The sequence below is a fragment of the Pseudophryne corroboree genome, chromosome 12, assembly GCF_028390025.1.
Source record: "Pseudophryne corroboree isolate aPseCor3 chromosome 12, aPseCor3.hap2, whole genome shotgun sequence".
NCBI lineage: Eukaryota > Metazoa > Chordata > Amphibia > Anura > Myobatrachidae > Pseudophryne > Pseudophryne corroboree.
This window is the reverse complement of record NC_086455.1, coordinates 34634015-34648225: the sequence shown is the minus strand read 5'-3', so window position 1 is coordinate 34648225 and position 14211 is coordinate 34634015.

The window sequence follows — 14211 nt, the reverse complement described above, 5'->3', positions numbered from 1 at the left end:
CATCTTAACAAAGGGGCGGTTGTGCCCTGAAATGTTGGATTTGTTTGACTACTGCTTGAATACACTGCTTGAAAAAAACTTGTAAACAAGCTCTTCAGTGCTGCTGCCTGTTTCATGGTTATATCTACAAATTTGTTCCAGACGGTCCCGGGAGTATTAATGCATACCTCCCAACATGACCCTCTCCAGGTGGGACACAGTGCTCTGCTCCTGGACTTCCCTCTTACTTTATGAGTGACTTCACCTGTGCTGAAACACCTTTCTTATCCATTAACTTGTTCAACACAGGTGCAGACAATCATATATTAAGAAAAAAGTCCACAAGCAGAGCAGTGGAATGTGCTGGGCAGAACTTTTACCCAGGGAAAATACCAAGAATGGAAGTTCAGGCGCTAATAGGTGTTGTTTTTCTAATGCTGCTGCTAAAAAATTGGGGTAGTCACACCCCCAGGTACAATACACATTGTAAAGGCAGTTATTATTGTGACCCCTCATTTTCACTTTTTCTGATTTTAATGTTTTTTAACGCTGTTTTAAATATGTGCTGATTAATTAAATGTGAACATTCATTTTTTCTACACTCAATCGTTCTCATTATTATCAATTTAGTATTACGTTAGCGCTGCTATTTTGCTTTGTTTCTGTCTTTTACCCAGAGAGCCTGTTCTAAGCCTTCCACTGGATGGATTTGAAAGAATCTTCACAAAGGGATAACTTTGGATCCCAAAATACATACTAGGGGTTGCAGTCTTAGTCCGACCTCCCTTTGGTGTATGCTGGCCAGACCTTTGACTCGGAGAGCCTGTTCTGGGCAACTAAATGGATTTGGATGAAAACTTCACAGAGTGAACATTGGAACCCAGAAGACATACTAGGGGGTTGGAATCCCGGTTGGACCTCCCATTGGTGTACGTTGTGTAGAACTTTGACAAAGGAAGCCTTTTCTGGGGTTTCCATGGGATGGATCTGGATGAACACTTCACAGAGTGGTAACATTGGATCCCAGAAGACATACTAGGGGGTTGGAATCCTGGTTGGACCTCCCATTGGTGTACATTGTGTAGAACTTTGACACAGGAAGCCTGTTCTGGGGTTTCCATGGGATGGATTTGGATGAAAACTTTAATGAACTGTAAAAAACTGACAGAAATAGCCATAACTCAATGACCTGAAATAACTGACTGAAATAATCATAACTCAATGAACTAAAATAACTGATAGAAATTGAGATGTAAGACACAAAATGTTGTGTACCCAAAAGCTTTGGTATAGCAACATTAGTAACAGAAGGAAAACTTTAAACACATCTCGCAATGGAAAAGTGGTTATAAATCTGAACATAAAGAAAAACTGGGGATCAGGGCTACTGGCGGATACAGTTAATTTGCTGCCAGTCGGGATACCGGCGGTTATGATACCTACGTTGGAATCACGACTGCTGACGATACCTACAGCTGGAATCCTGGTGCACAGGGACTATTCCCACTCATGGGTGTACATGACACCCATAGAGTGGGAATAGAACTTGTAGCGAGCGCAGCAAGCCATCAAGCTCGCAGCGTGGTGAGCGCAGCAAGCCTGCAAGGGGACTCTATTCACTCGCGCCACTGCTGGCATACTGACGGCCGGGTTGCTGTTGTCAGCATACTGACGGCCGGCAACCCGACCATCGGTAAATCATACTGAACCCCTACTGGAGACAACCCAACAGCAAAAACGTCACTGGGCAGCCACCTCATGGGCGTGTCAGAAGAGCTACTAAGCTACTAATTATTTTTAATATGTTAACAGTTACACCCAACTCATTGATAACTTAATAACTGGAAAATGTAAACCGAGATAACGCTGGGTACTTCAGCTATTGCCAAGTTATTAACTAATCAGTATAGTTTTATCACATCAATGCAAGTATTGGATACAGAGGGGCAGATGTTTTAACCTGAAGAAGGCAAAAGGAAGTGATAAACCAGTGATATGTGCAAGGTGATAAAGGCACCAGCCAATCAGCTCCAATATGTAAATTAACAGTTAGGATCTGATTGGCTGGTGCATTTATCACCTTGCACATATCACTGGTTTATCACTTCCTTATGCCTTCTCCAGGTTAATACATCTGCCCCAATGTAACTACTGTATGTTTTTCCGTTGGCACACTGTTCACAATATCAGAAGGCTCATCTTCACACGTTCGTCATGGTAAGCGTGATTACACAGTTAAATCATCAGTGAGATATGTGCACGAATAGCACTAAAGAGTATTCTCTCTGCTAAGCTGTTAATGCTAGACTGATGCTCCCTATTTATCTATAGTGCACTCTAAGGAAAGTACAGCGCATCATTAACTGCAAATACAATTTCAATCCTGGCCGCAATCAAGGAATATCACTACAACAATTGACCAATACAAAGATTACAGGGGAAGAATATATAGTAGCCAGTTTGTAAAGGAATAATTAAACATCTGTTCCGTTTTGTTTCGAGGGATATCTAGTCTCACAGTAGGCATGCATGAGTTACTCCAGCTCATGTCGAAGTTTTTCTGGAAACATAATATCATTGTTTATTGCCTATAAAAAGGATGTAGCGTGAGTCAACAGGACATGTATAAAATGTTCTATGAGGGAGAGTCTGACTTTGTGCAGGCACTATGTTTACATAAATGTCCCCACGCCCCTAATACTATATGCAATAACAATCTCATCAAACTTAATGTAGACTGGCAGCTAATTGCCAATGCTAATGGTGACTACATACAGTAGTTTTCATAATATGGACATTATTATGGATAATGAATAATAATTGAGTAGAAGTTTCATTACTGTTGTTAGAGGACCTTGTCTGGTATTTCCTGCTTGTCACAATAAAAGTTCTCAACTTTTCATATAAATAATGCTTTCTATTTTACATGGTTGTAAGCACAAATCATTAAATTCACTTTATAAAATAAAAAAAGGAAATAAAAAAAGCTGACTTTGGTTACTCCCAGGTAATACAGATGTATACTCATAGTGATGCAGTCAATTTGACGGAGGTCGGGATCCCGGAGGTCAAGATACCGACGCCGAAATCCCGACCACTGACAATGCCAACAGCCGAAATTCCGGCTAACAGGGAATATTCCCACTCGTGGGTGTACATGACACCCAAAGAGTGAGAACAGAACCTGTGGTGAGTTGCAGCCAGCTTCCAAGCCCGCAAGGGGACTCTTTGCGCTCCCCTCGCTGACCGCATACTTTCGGCCAGGATACCGTTGTCGGTATACTATACTTACTATACTGATTCCTTCTCATACACCTAGCATCTATCCGCCATACGTTACAAGATGACCAGCACGACTGAGATGCTCTGAGAGCAGTACCATGCTGAATTTTTCATTCAATGTTGCATCTTCTTCGCATCACATACACAGCAAAACACCACTCACAGTGTACTACAGGTTCCAGGCTGCGACTTTAACTGCACAGGGATTTGTTTCAATTACATACAAAGCTGCAGCTGAAGCAGAATGGAACTTAAATTGATCAGTACAAGCCAGCAATGTACGGTAGTTCTGTCACCCCCAGTTATTTGATTTGTGTGAATAATATGCCCATTTTGAGTGAGAAAGATGCTCAGTATGGCTGAGTCACCTAGAACCTAGCCCGCTGAGAGGGGCTGCTTGGCGTGACTTGAGCAATAGTAAACATCTACTATACATCACAAAATATAAGAGATGTGTGGCTCTGTTCTCTAGAAATCCAAACCCGAATTTTGTGAATCCAGACCGTACCAATATCCAGTCTGGACCAGCGATGTGCGCCCATTTTTGCCAGATTTGACTTTGGTTATAATTGGTCGGCTGGCTTTGGATTTGGATTTGCCAAATTGTTGTGACTGGTTTTGGATTTAGTTTTGGATTTTTCCCCAAAAAAATTTACAAAAAAAGCTAAAATCACTTAACTTTGGCCTTTTTTGTCCCTAGAGTATTATTAACATCAATAGCATTCATTTCCAGTCATTTCCACTCAAAGGGGGTAATTCCAAGTTGATCGCAGCAGGAAATTTTTTAGCAGTTGGGCAAAACCATGTGCACTGCAGGGGGGGGGGGCAGATATAACATGTGCAGAGAGAGTTAGATTTGGGTGGGTTATTTTGTTTCTGTGCAGGGTAAATACTGGCTTCTTTATTTTTACACTGCAATTTAGATTGCAGATTGAACACACCCCAACCAAATCTAACATTCTCTGCACATGTTATATCTGCCTCCCCTGCAGTGCACATGGTTTTGCCCAACTGCTAACAAAGTTCCTGCTGCGATCAACTCAGAATTACCCCAAATTTTTACAACCTAACAGCTCACAATGTTGTTTTCATCCACTTTAGGACAAAGTCTGCAGCGAGCTGACTGATTTACTGAGCGACAGAGCAGCTGCACAAACACGCAGCACTTTATAACATATCTATGAAACACTGACACACAGCAGTGGGAGAAATGAATGGTGGTGCAAGATGGAATAGTCCTTGGGCCCTTCCCACCCACCCTTATGTTGGATATTAAAAAGGACATTCATAGTTTAACAAATCAAGTCCTTGGTTTGGGGTGGTCTTCAGGTGGCCGGCTGTCGGGATACCGGTGCGCAGCATACCGGCGCCGGAATCCCGACAGCCGGCATACCGACACTTTTTCTCCCTCTTGGGGGTCCACGCAAGGGGCTCATTTGCGCTCGTCATGCTGTTGGTATGCCGGCAGTCGGGCTTCCGGCCCCTGTATGCTGGTCTCCGGGAGCCCGGCCGCCGGCATACCCTACTACACCCCTTGGTTTGGGCCCCCACAAAACAAACTACCAATCGTCTTAAGGCAACATCTCTACAATGGCTAAATGTCATTGTCATTACCATCTTCATACTCACTCTCATCAGTTTGTACATCCTCCTCACACAATGGGAGTAATTCAGACCTGATTGCAGCAAATTTGTTAGCAGTTAGGCAAAACCATGTGCACTGCAGGTGTTGCAGATATAACATTTGCAGAGAGAGTTAAATTTGGGTGGGTTATTTTGTTTCTGTGCAGGGTAAATAATAATTGCTTTATTTTTACCTCAATTTAGATTTCAGTTTGAACAACCCTACCCAAATCTAACTCACTCTGCACATGTTATATCTGCCCCCCCCTGCAGTGCACATGATTTTGCCCAACTGCTAACAAATTTGCTGCTGCAATCAACTCTGAATTAGGCCCAATATTAATTAATCCCTACTGGAATCCACCATTACAGAAGTCTCTGTGCTTTGATGTAATTGCCGAGAAAGGTAATCCTCATGGAATTTCCTGTTCATTTTTTCATCTTTTCCACATTTTCAGGAAGTAGCCTCCTCCGCCGATTGCTGACAAGGTTCCCAGAAAACTCTCTCTGAGTACACACTGGAGGGTGGGCAGCTTAAGTTATGCAAAGACAGTTTGTATAAGGGCCTCCAAATTGCCTTTTTTGCCTTCCAGTACTCAAAGGGACTCTGTGAAATGCCTATTTTTACGGTGCCTTGAAAAATCTTTGGATGGTGACCGTATCAGATGAAGTTACGGTAGAGGTGTCACAAATACTGAGCAATTCATTTAGACCCCACCAAATGTCAAAATATTGTGTTGACTTATCTGCATCACCACTAGGTCTTTTGGGAAAGGTAAGATTTTATCTGTCTGCTGCTGAAGAAACTGAAGAGACGTTTTAGTGCCACGTGTCACTTGAGCTGCCAACTTGCTCACCAGGAATTCTTTGCATCTCTTAAGATTTGGGTCAGTTGGAAAGAAAGACATAGTATACGACTTAAACCTAGGGTCAAGTATGGTTACCAAAATGTAGTGATCCGATTTCAAGATATTGGCAACCCTTTGATTCTGGCAAAGCGAATCAAAGACTTGATCTACAAGTCCGACATACTTTGCGTATTCGCTTGGTTTTATCTCCTTCAATTTTTCCAGCTGATTTTCCAAAAGCCTAATTAGGGGAATCACCTGGCTCAAGCTAGCAGTGTCAGCACTCACTACACAGGTGTCTATTTCAAAGGGTTTAAGCACCTTGCACAAAACGGAACGTACTCTCCACTGCACTTGACTAAGGTACATTCCCCCTCCTTTCCCAAAGTCATGGCTTGTTGTATAGCTATGGATTACTACTGCATGCTGTTGCAGAATGCCCATAATGTCCCAACATTTTTCAGGCCACAGACAGCATTTCCTGCATGCCCCTGTCATTAAAAAAACCCAAAACACTGTACCACCAAGTTGATCATGTGAGCAAAACAGGGGATGTATTGGAATTCACTCAGCTGTAATGCTTTCACAATATTTGTAGCATTATCAGAAACCACAAATCCTGAGGAAAGTCCAAGTGGGGTAAGCCATGTTGCTATGACATCCCTAATTTTTTCTAAGAGGTTGTCTGCGGTATGGGCTGGGTATGTGTGATCGGCTAAGGAGACTGTCGGTCACCATACTGACGCTGGGATCCTGGTTTCGAGATACCCGGAAGGGGGGTGAGCCCCTTGCGGGCTCGGTGATAAGCTGCGCTTGCCACAGGTCCTATTCCCACTGTATGGGTGTCGTGGACAACCATGAGTGGGAATAGTCCCTGCTAGTCAGCATGCCGACTATCAGGATTGTTAAGGGGTGGGATCCCTGCATCGGTATTGTGACCACCGTTTACACAACTACTGTACATCCCAGCAGTATGCCTCTTGGTGAAGTCGGTGATACACAGAGTAGCCTGCCTCTGAATGAGCTGGCGTTTGTAAGATAATACTTCTGCTGCTGATGATGATGATGATGGTGATTCACCCACCCAGTGGGCTGTCACAGTGATATAATCTTTAGTTTGCCCACTACCGCTTGTCCACATATCTGTGGTTAAGTGGACAGTGGCATTTTGTATGGCAATAATGAGAATTTTTTTAACATCCTGGTATAGCCAAGGAATGCCTTTTCGGCTAAAATGGAACCGAGATGCAATTTGTTACTGGGGACACAGGGCCTCAATTAATTGTGTAAAACCCGCTGCATTAGTGGTGGATATTGGATGCAGATCTAAATACTAGCATAGCAGTCATGGTGTCAGTAATCTGCTATGCAACTGGGTGAGAACTGTCATACTTGCTCCCCCTTGCAAAGGATTGTTTAACAGTCAATTGTTTTGTGGAACTACTAGCAGTCTACTTCGTTCACTGCTGGGATGAAGATCCACCCCCAGCAGCAGCAGCAGGCCTAGCTATCTAGGATTCTTCTGAGGAATCCTAGAAAGAAGATGAGTCACATAGAATTGACAAATTGCTTGCAGGGCTATCTCTGCTTATTAATGAGGATATTGAGGATGAAGGTGTTGGTGGTGGAGATTGCAGTTGCTGGGATATAGTAGACAGAAGGGAGGTGGCTAATGCTGGACTGCTTGCTGTTGTTATTTTAGCACCAGTTGTGGATGTTATAAAATGCTTGTCATGAACTCGCTGCAGATGACATAATAGGGTGGAGGTTCCTAAATGCTTAACATCCCTACCGCTACTTACTGTGTTTCCACAAAGGCTACAGATGGCTTGACAAAAGTTGTCAGGATTTAGGTAAAAATTATTTTACACATCCAAGGTGGATTTGTTGGTCCTATGCCCAGACATGACAATGACCTTCTTATCATGGTCAAGAGATGCTTCCACTGGTGCCTAGCTATCTCAAACAACATCTTTTTCCTCATCCTCAACATCTTCATTAGTGCCTGCATCAGCTACACAAATCTCCCCCTCATCCTCTTGCAATTCCATGGTGGCATCCTCAATTTCTATGTCATCTTCAAATTTAATAATGCTGCTCATCCCCACACATGCAGAGGAAGCAGAAATGGTGGAAGGTGGCTTCTCTGTGAGTACAGTATCAGAAAGTTCAGACTGACACATAGCACTCGAGGACACACTTAGACTCTTCTCAGGTATTTGTGATATTTCTGTTTCTGATTGCACAGTGTGTTCTACTGCCTTAGTTGTTTTAAGTTTTTTTTACACCTCTTCTGGACTATGAGTCCGAGGCTTCATGAGAGGCACAAGAAAATGCCTCACTGACAGGTGCCAAACCACCACTCAGAAATAAAGGCCAAAGCCTGAGCCTCTCCTTTCCACTGCGTGTGGTGAATGGCATGTTGGCAATTTTATGTTTTTCTGTCCCACGAATTACCTTTATAAGAGGTGTTTTTTTCTTTACCTATATGTATGTTAGGTTTTAGATGCCTTGAGTAAGATCCACTATGTCCTTGAGCACCGAGTTTAGTAGATGCTGGACTATCATCATTCTCATGACTGGTGGCAGTAGGTTAGTGTTCTCTAAATGGATTGTTATCCATTTTAACAGCATGAATCACAAAGCTTGTAGATGTACGTGAAGAAAGCGCACTAGGATAGAGTGCAACAAATAGTCCAAACAATAAAACTTTATTATATAAAATTTTTTAAATAGCAGTTTCAAAGATCACTGCAGGAATCACAGGGCTTATTATAGATGTACGTGAAGAAAGCACACTAGGATAGAGCCCAACAAACAGTCCAAACAATAAATGTTTATTATATTTATTTTTTAAACATAGTTTGCAGATCACTGCTTGAATCATAGGGCTTATTACAGATGCACATGAAGAAAGCACACTAGGATAGAGCCCAACAAATAGTCTAAACAATAAATGTTTATTATATATATTTTTTAAATAGCAGTTCACAGATCACAGCGTGAATCACAGGGCTTATTATAGATGTACACAAAGAAAGCTCACTATGATAGAGCCCAACAAATAGTCCAAATAATAAATGTTTATTTTTTAAATAGCAGTTTGCGGATCACTGCGTGAATCACAGGGGTTATTATAGATGTACATGAAGAAAGCATACTAGGATAGAGCGCAACAAATAGTCCAAATAAAAATACTTTATTATATATTTTTTAAATAGCAGTTCGCAGATCACTGCGTGAATCACAGTGCTTATTATAGATGTACATAAAGAAAGCATACTAGGATAGAGCGCAACAAATAGTCCAAACAATAAAGCTTTATTATATAATATTTTTTAAATAGCAGCTCACAGATCACTGCATGAATCACAGGGCTTATTATAGATGTACGTGAAGAAAGCGCACTAGGATAGAGCGCAACAAATAGTCCAAACAATACAACTTTATTATATAAAGTATATATATTTTAAATAGCAGTGGACACATCACAGAGCAGTGTAATAGCAAACAGTACTGTACTGTACAGTGGGATATACCTTAAGTTAACTGGTTAGTTTATCACAGAAGATCAGCAATGAGACTTGCCACAGGACATGCTCTGCCCGCCTGGCCAATCTTTGTCAGGATGCCTCCAGGCGGACCTTCCCCAGATTGATGCTGACAAAAGGCTGGCACTGAGGGGAAAAATCCACCTCCTTCTCTGCCCCATCCCGCCTCTGATGCTGCCCTGCTCACTGCTGTAAATACTGGGACAACAAACCAAACTCTGTCTGCTGTATGTTAAATGTGTAAGGTTTGCAGGGCAGTGGCGGAACTACCACCAGTGCAAGCAGTGCCTTGCACTGGGTCCCGCCACTGTCAAGGGGCCCAAAGCTGCGCGGCATGTAATGAGTCACCGCCGACCGCAGCACACAGCCGCCCGTCGAGGAGAGGAGCGCAGCGGCCATGGGGGGAAGGAGGAGGAGGAAGGTGAGGAGGGAGCTGCAGTAGCACTGTGTAATTGGTGGAGGCACTGCTGCTGCTGTCCCTCTCCTTCACCATAGGCTGTCCTCTGCCGCTGTGAATGCTGGGAAGCGCAGCCCAGCATTCACAGTGGCGGAGGACAGCCTATGTTGAAGGAGAGGGACAGCTACAGCAGCGCCTCCACCAATTACACTGCGCTGCTGCGGCTCCCTCCATCCTCCGCCTTCTCCCCTGCCTGGGATCTCTGCCAGAAGCTGCTGCACCGAGGAGCCTGACTGCCAGTGGAGACAGTAAGTATAATCTATTCTTTCTTTCTTTCTTTCTTTCTTTCTTTCTTTCTTTCTTTCTTTCTTTCTTTCTTTCTTTCTTTCTTTCTTTTCTGTCTACCTTAATGTGTAAAAAGGGGGACGCTGCGGCTCCCTCCCTCCTCCGCCTTCTCCCCTGCCCGGGATCTCTGCCAGAAGCTGCTGCACCGAGGAGCCTGACCTCCAGCGGAGACAGTAAGTATAATCTATTCTTTCTTTCTTTTTTTCTTTCTTTCTTTCTTTTCTTTCTTTTCTTTCTTTCTTTTCTGTCTGCCTTAATGTGTAAAAAGGGGGACGCTGTCTGCCGTAATGTGTAAAAAGGGGGATGCTGTCTGCCATAATGTGTAAAAAGGGGGATGCTGTCTGCCATAATGTGTAAAAAGGGGGATGCTGTCTGCCGGAATGTGTAAAAAGGGGACGCTGTCTGCCGTTATGTGTAAAAAAGGGGACGCTGTCTGCCGTTATGTGTAAAAAGGGACGCTGTCTGCCGTAATGTGTAAAAAGGGACACTGTCTGCCATAATGTGTAAAAAGGGGACACTGTCTGCCGTAATGTGTAAAAAAGGGGGACGCTATCTTCCGTAATGTGTAAAAAGGGGAATCTGTCTGCCGTAATGTGTAAAAAGGGGACGCTGTCTGCCGTAATGTGTAAAAAGGGACGCTGTCTGCCGTAATGTGTAAAAAGGGATGCTGTCTGCCGTATTGTGTAAAAAGGGAACGCTGTCTGCCGTAATGTGTAAAAAGGGGGACGCTGTCTGCCGTAATGTGTAAAAAAGGGGGGCACTGTCTGCCGTAATGTGTAAAAAGGGGAATCTGTCTGCCATAATGTGTAAAAAGGGGACGCTGTCTGCCGTAATGTGTAAAAGGTGGACGCTGTCCGCCGTAATGTGTAAAAAGGGGAATCTGTCCACCGTAAGGTATAAAAGGGGCTCTACCTGGTGTAGTGGTGCTACTGTGTGGCGTAATTTGAATAATGGAGACTACTGTGCACCGTAGTATGAATTGGTATTATTTTGCATTGAGGGAGATGTACTAAGCAGTGATAAGAGTGGAGAAGTGAGCCCATGAATCTGTATATTTTTTTAGTATGCAAATTGTAAATGTTTTTTCAATGCTGATTGGTTGCCTGGGGCAACTTCTCCACTGGCTCACTTCTCCGCTCTTTTCACTGCTTAGTACATCTCCCCGTAAGTCAAGCCGCAGTTTGACATGGTTGATTGAATTTGAGCCATACACTCTGAAAGCCCTGAGACCACCCCTTAGCTTTTAACTGATTGGATCAAAATATACAGACCTGATGACTCCTAACAACCAAGGTTTTACACAGTGATGAAGCCTGGCACCAGTGGCTGAACTTCCATTGGTGTATAGGGTATATTGCATTGGGTCCCCTGAGGACTAAGGGGCCCACTTCTACCCAGACCAGCAATGAGTTATCCCCTGGCCCACCAGCAGACCATTTTGAGAAATGCTAGATGAAAGACCCAGTGCAGAGAGTAAGGTGAGCCCCACTGCCTGAGTGACCAGCCCCTTACCTTACTGTCACCCACTGTTGTGTGGCATATTGTGAACTTAGGTTTGGGTGGAGGAGGGGGGACCAAATTAGATTTATGCACCTGAGACCACCACTCACACGTTTCGCCACTGCCCGGCACTACTTAAATCTGATTAGACTGCTTCTTCTGTTCGGATGTGGCCTCATGAAATGGGACAGCCAACTATGTAGACTAACTTGTGCATTTCCATCACCACATTCGGAAGAATAGAAAATAATGCAATCATCATCTTGTATGCCATTGCTTGACCGTATACTGTATATTGGCATTTTTGTTTTGAATACAAATTATGTAAATGGAGACCAAATTTAAGGATGTTTTAGTATTGTATGTATCTCAAACACTTTTCTAACACAATGTGCAATGCACCTATTCATCCGTAACTGATTGCCTGTAACTTGTTTGCATTATTTTGTAAATCAATTTTCTTGCAAAAAATAAGAAATTGACTTAATAATTTGTAGAAGGGAGGAATAATTGAAATTTTACATGCAAACTGTGGCACCTATCCAGTTGCGTTCTATCTCGTATTAATGTCCTCTCCTATTACAAAGAATTCAAACAACATGAAACAGCTATCTTTCTTCTGCAAAATGACACTGTAAATTAATTGCTAATTAGGGCTTGACTGTTTTCCAAAAATGGTATCAGAGTTGAAATAATTATTACCTTCTCAATGCCTTCATCTTGAAAGTTCATAATTATATCCTGATGTACAAATCCAATTAACAAAAGAGATGTATGAAAATCTAGTTGAAAAAAGCGGATGGTTTTGGTAATTCTATGTACCTGCTGCTTTTAATGGGAAAGATGGACCCATTTTGCTATTCATTCCACATGTTATGCAATTGCTGATAATTGCACAGTCTGAAGAACACATTTATCATTAGTTGTCTTATATTCAGAGATGTGGAATTATGTCTAGTTGCTAAATTGTGATATTAATTTAAAAGGGTTTATTTTAGAGAAGTGCGGTGGACACTTTTCGGGTTTTGTGCTTTGGTTTTGGATCTGGATTGGTTTTGCCAAAACCCTTCTTTCGCATTTCACATTTTGGTTTTGGATCTGATTTTTGAAAAAAACATAAAAACAGCTAAAATCACAGAATTTGGAAGTCATTTTGATCCGACAGTATTATTAACCTCAATTACATTCATTTACACTCATTTCCAGTCTATTCTGAACACCTCACACTTCACAATATTGTTTTTAGGCCAAAAGGTTGCACCGAGGTCGCTGAATGACTAAGCAAGTGACACAAGTGGGCGGCACAAACACCTGGCCCATCTAGGAGTAGCACTGCAGTGGCAGAGAGGATGGCAGTTTTAAAAACTAGGCCCCAAAGAGCACATGATGCAAAGAAAAAAAGAGACGCAAGATGGAATTGTCTTGGGCCCTTCCACCCACCCTTATGTTGTTTAAACAGGACATGCACAGTTTAATAAACCCATCATTTCAGCGACAGGTGGTCCCCCTGGAAAAAGCTTGCCAAGTTCTCAGAATCATAGCTAGCTACAAACATACCATCTCCATATTTGATGACTTTTCCCATTATGAGAAGAGGCAAGAGGAAGAGTACAGTGTCAAGAAGTTGATTAAAAATTAGAGAGACACATGCAATCAGGAACAACACACAGGCTTTCACCTCCACTCCTATGTTGGTGTGGAACAGAAAGGACTTCATCCAAGCAAATATTTAATTAATAATTACCACATTACTTGACAAACTGAAAAATTAGGGGTCAAAGCTATCTTCTCCATTTTCAGGGATTAAGATAATCTCGGATTTAATGCTGGGATGCAAATAAACTTTTGTTTACCACAGGATCAAGATTGGATATTTTCCCCTCCATAGAGTCTGGAGACTTATTTTGTGAAAATCCTCATGGGTTTCTTTTTTTTTCATTTTTTTATTGCATTTCTGTTTACATATTTTGAGGCAGATGCCGTATTATTGTTTTTCACAGCTTCCAGTTACACGCATGTGAGCATACCTGTGTGCCTTGTTTATTTTATTCATATTAAGTACTTAGCATGAATGTGCAGTATTTTTTTTTAGTTATTGAGCCCTAGTGGAGCTTACCACTCTACAGTCCATACTCATTTCATACTATAAGTAGGACTGTGGGAGGAAGCAATGCTAACCTCCGTGCCCACAGCATGCCTCAGCCTGGCAAGCCAGACATCTTCCTGGCTGTAAGCCACCATGAGACTCCATACTGGGCCTTATTCAGTAACTGTTTGTGCCTCACTGGAGCTCCTGGCCCATCTAGTGCTGCAGTGCAATGGAAAGCTGATGCAATGCAAGATCACTGAAACTCTGTTCTTCTAACACAGCGAGGTCTTGCGATAACCCTAGGCAGCCCTTAGGAAAAGAAGATCCCTGTACAACAAATGCGCATCTTCTAAATAAATAATCCCAAAATGTGAAACATCAATAAGAAATTAAAATTAAGGTTGACTAATTGGAGCCATTCATTTGAGTGAGTCCCTAACATGAAATAATTGAGAAGAACCTCTCTCTAATGCTCCATCAGAAATCATCATGTTTACCTCTCCGGCAGTTGTGCTGGATTATGATTCAGTCTCTTCTGAGTCACACTGACTTTGGCCACAAATGTGGTCTCTCCCCACTTTATTTAAAAACACTTTC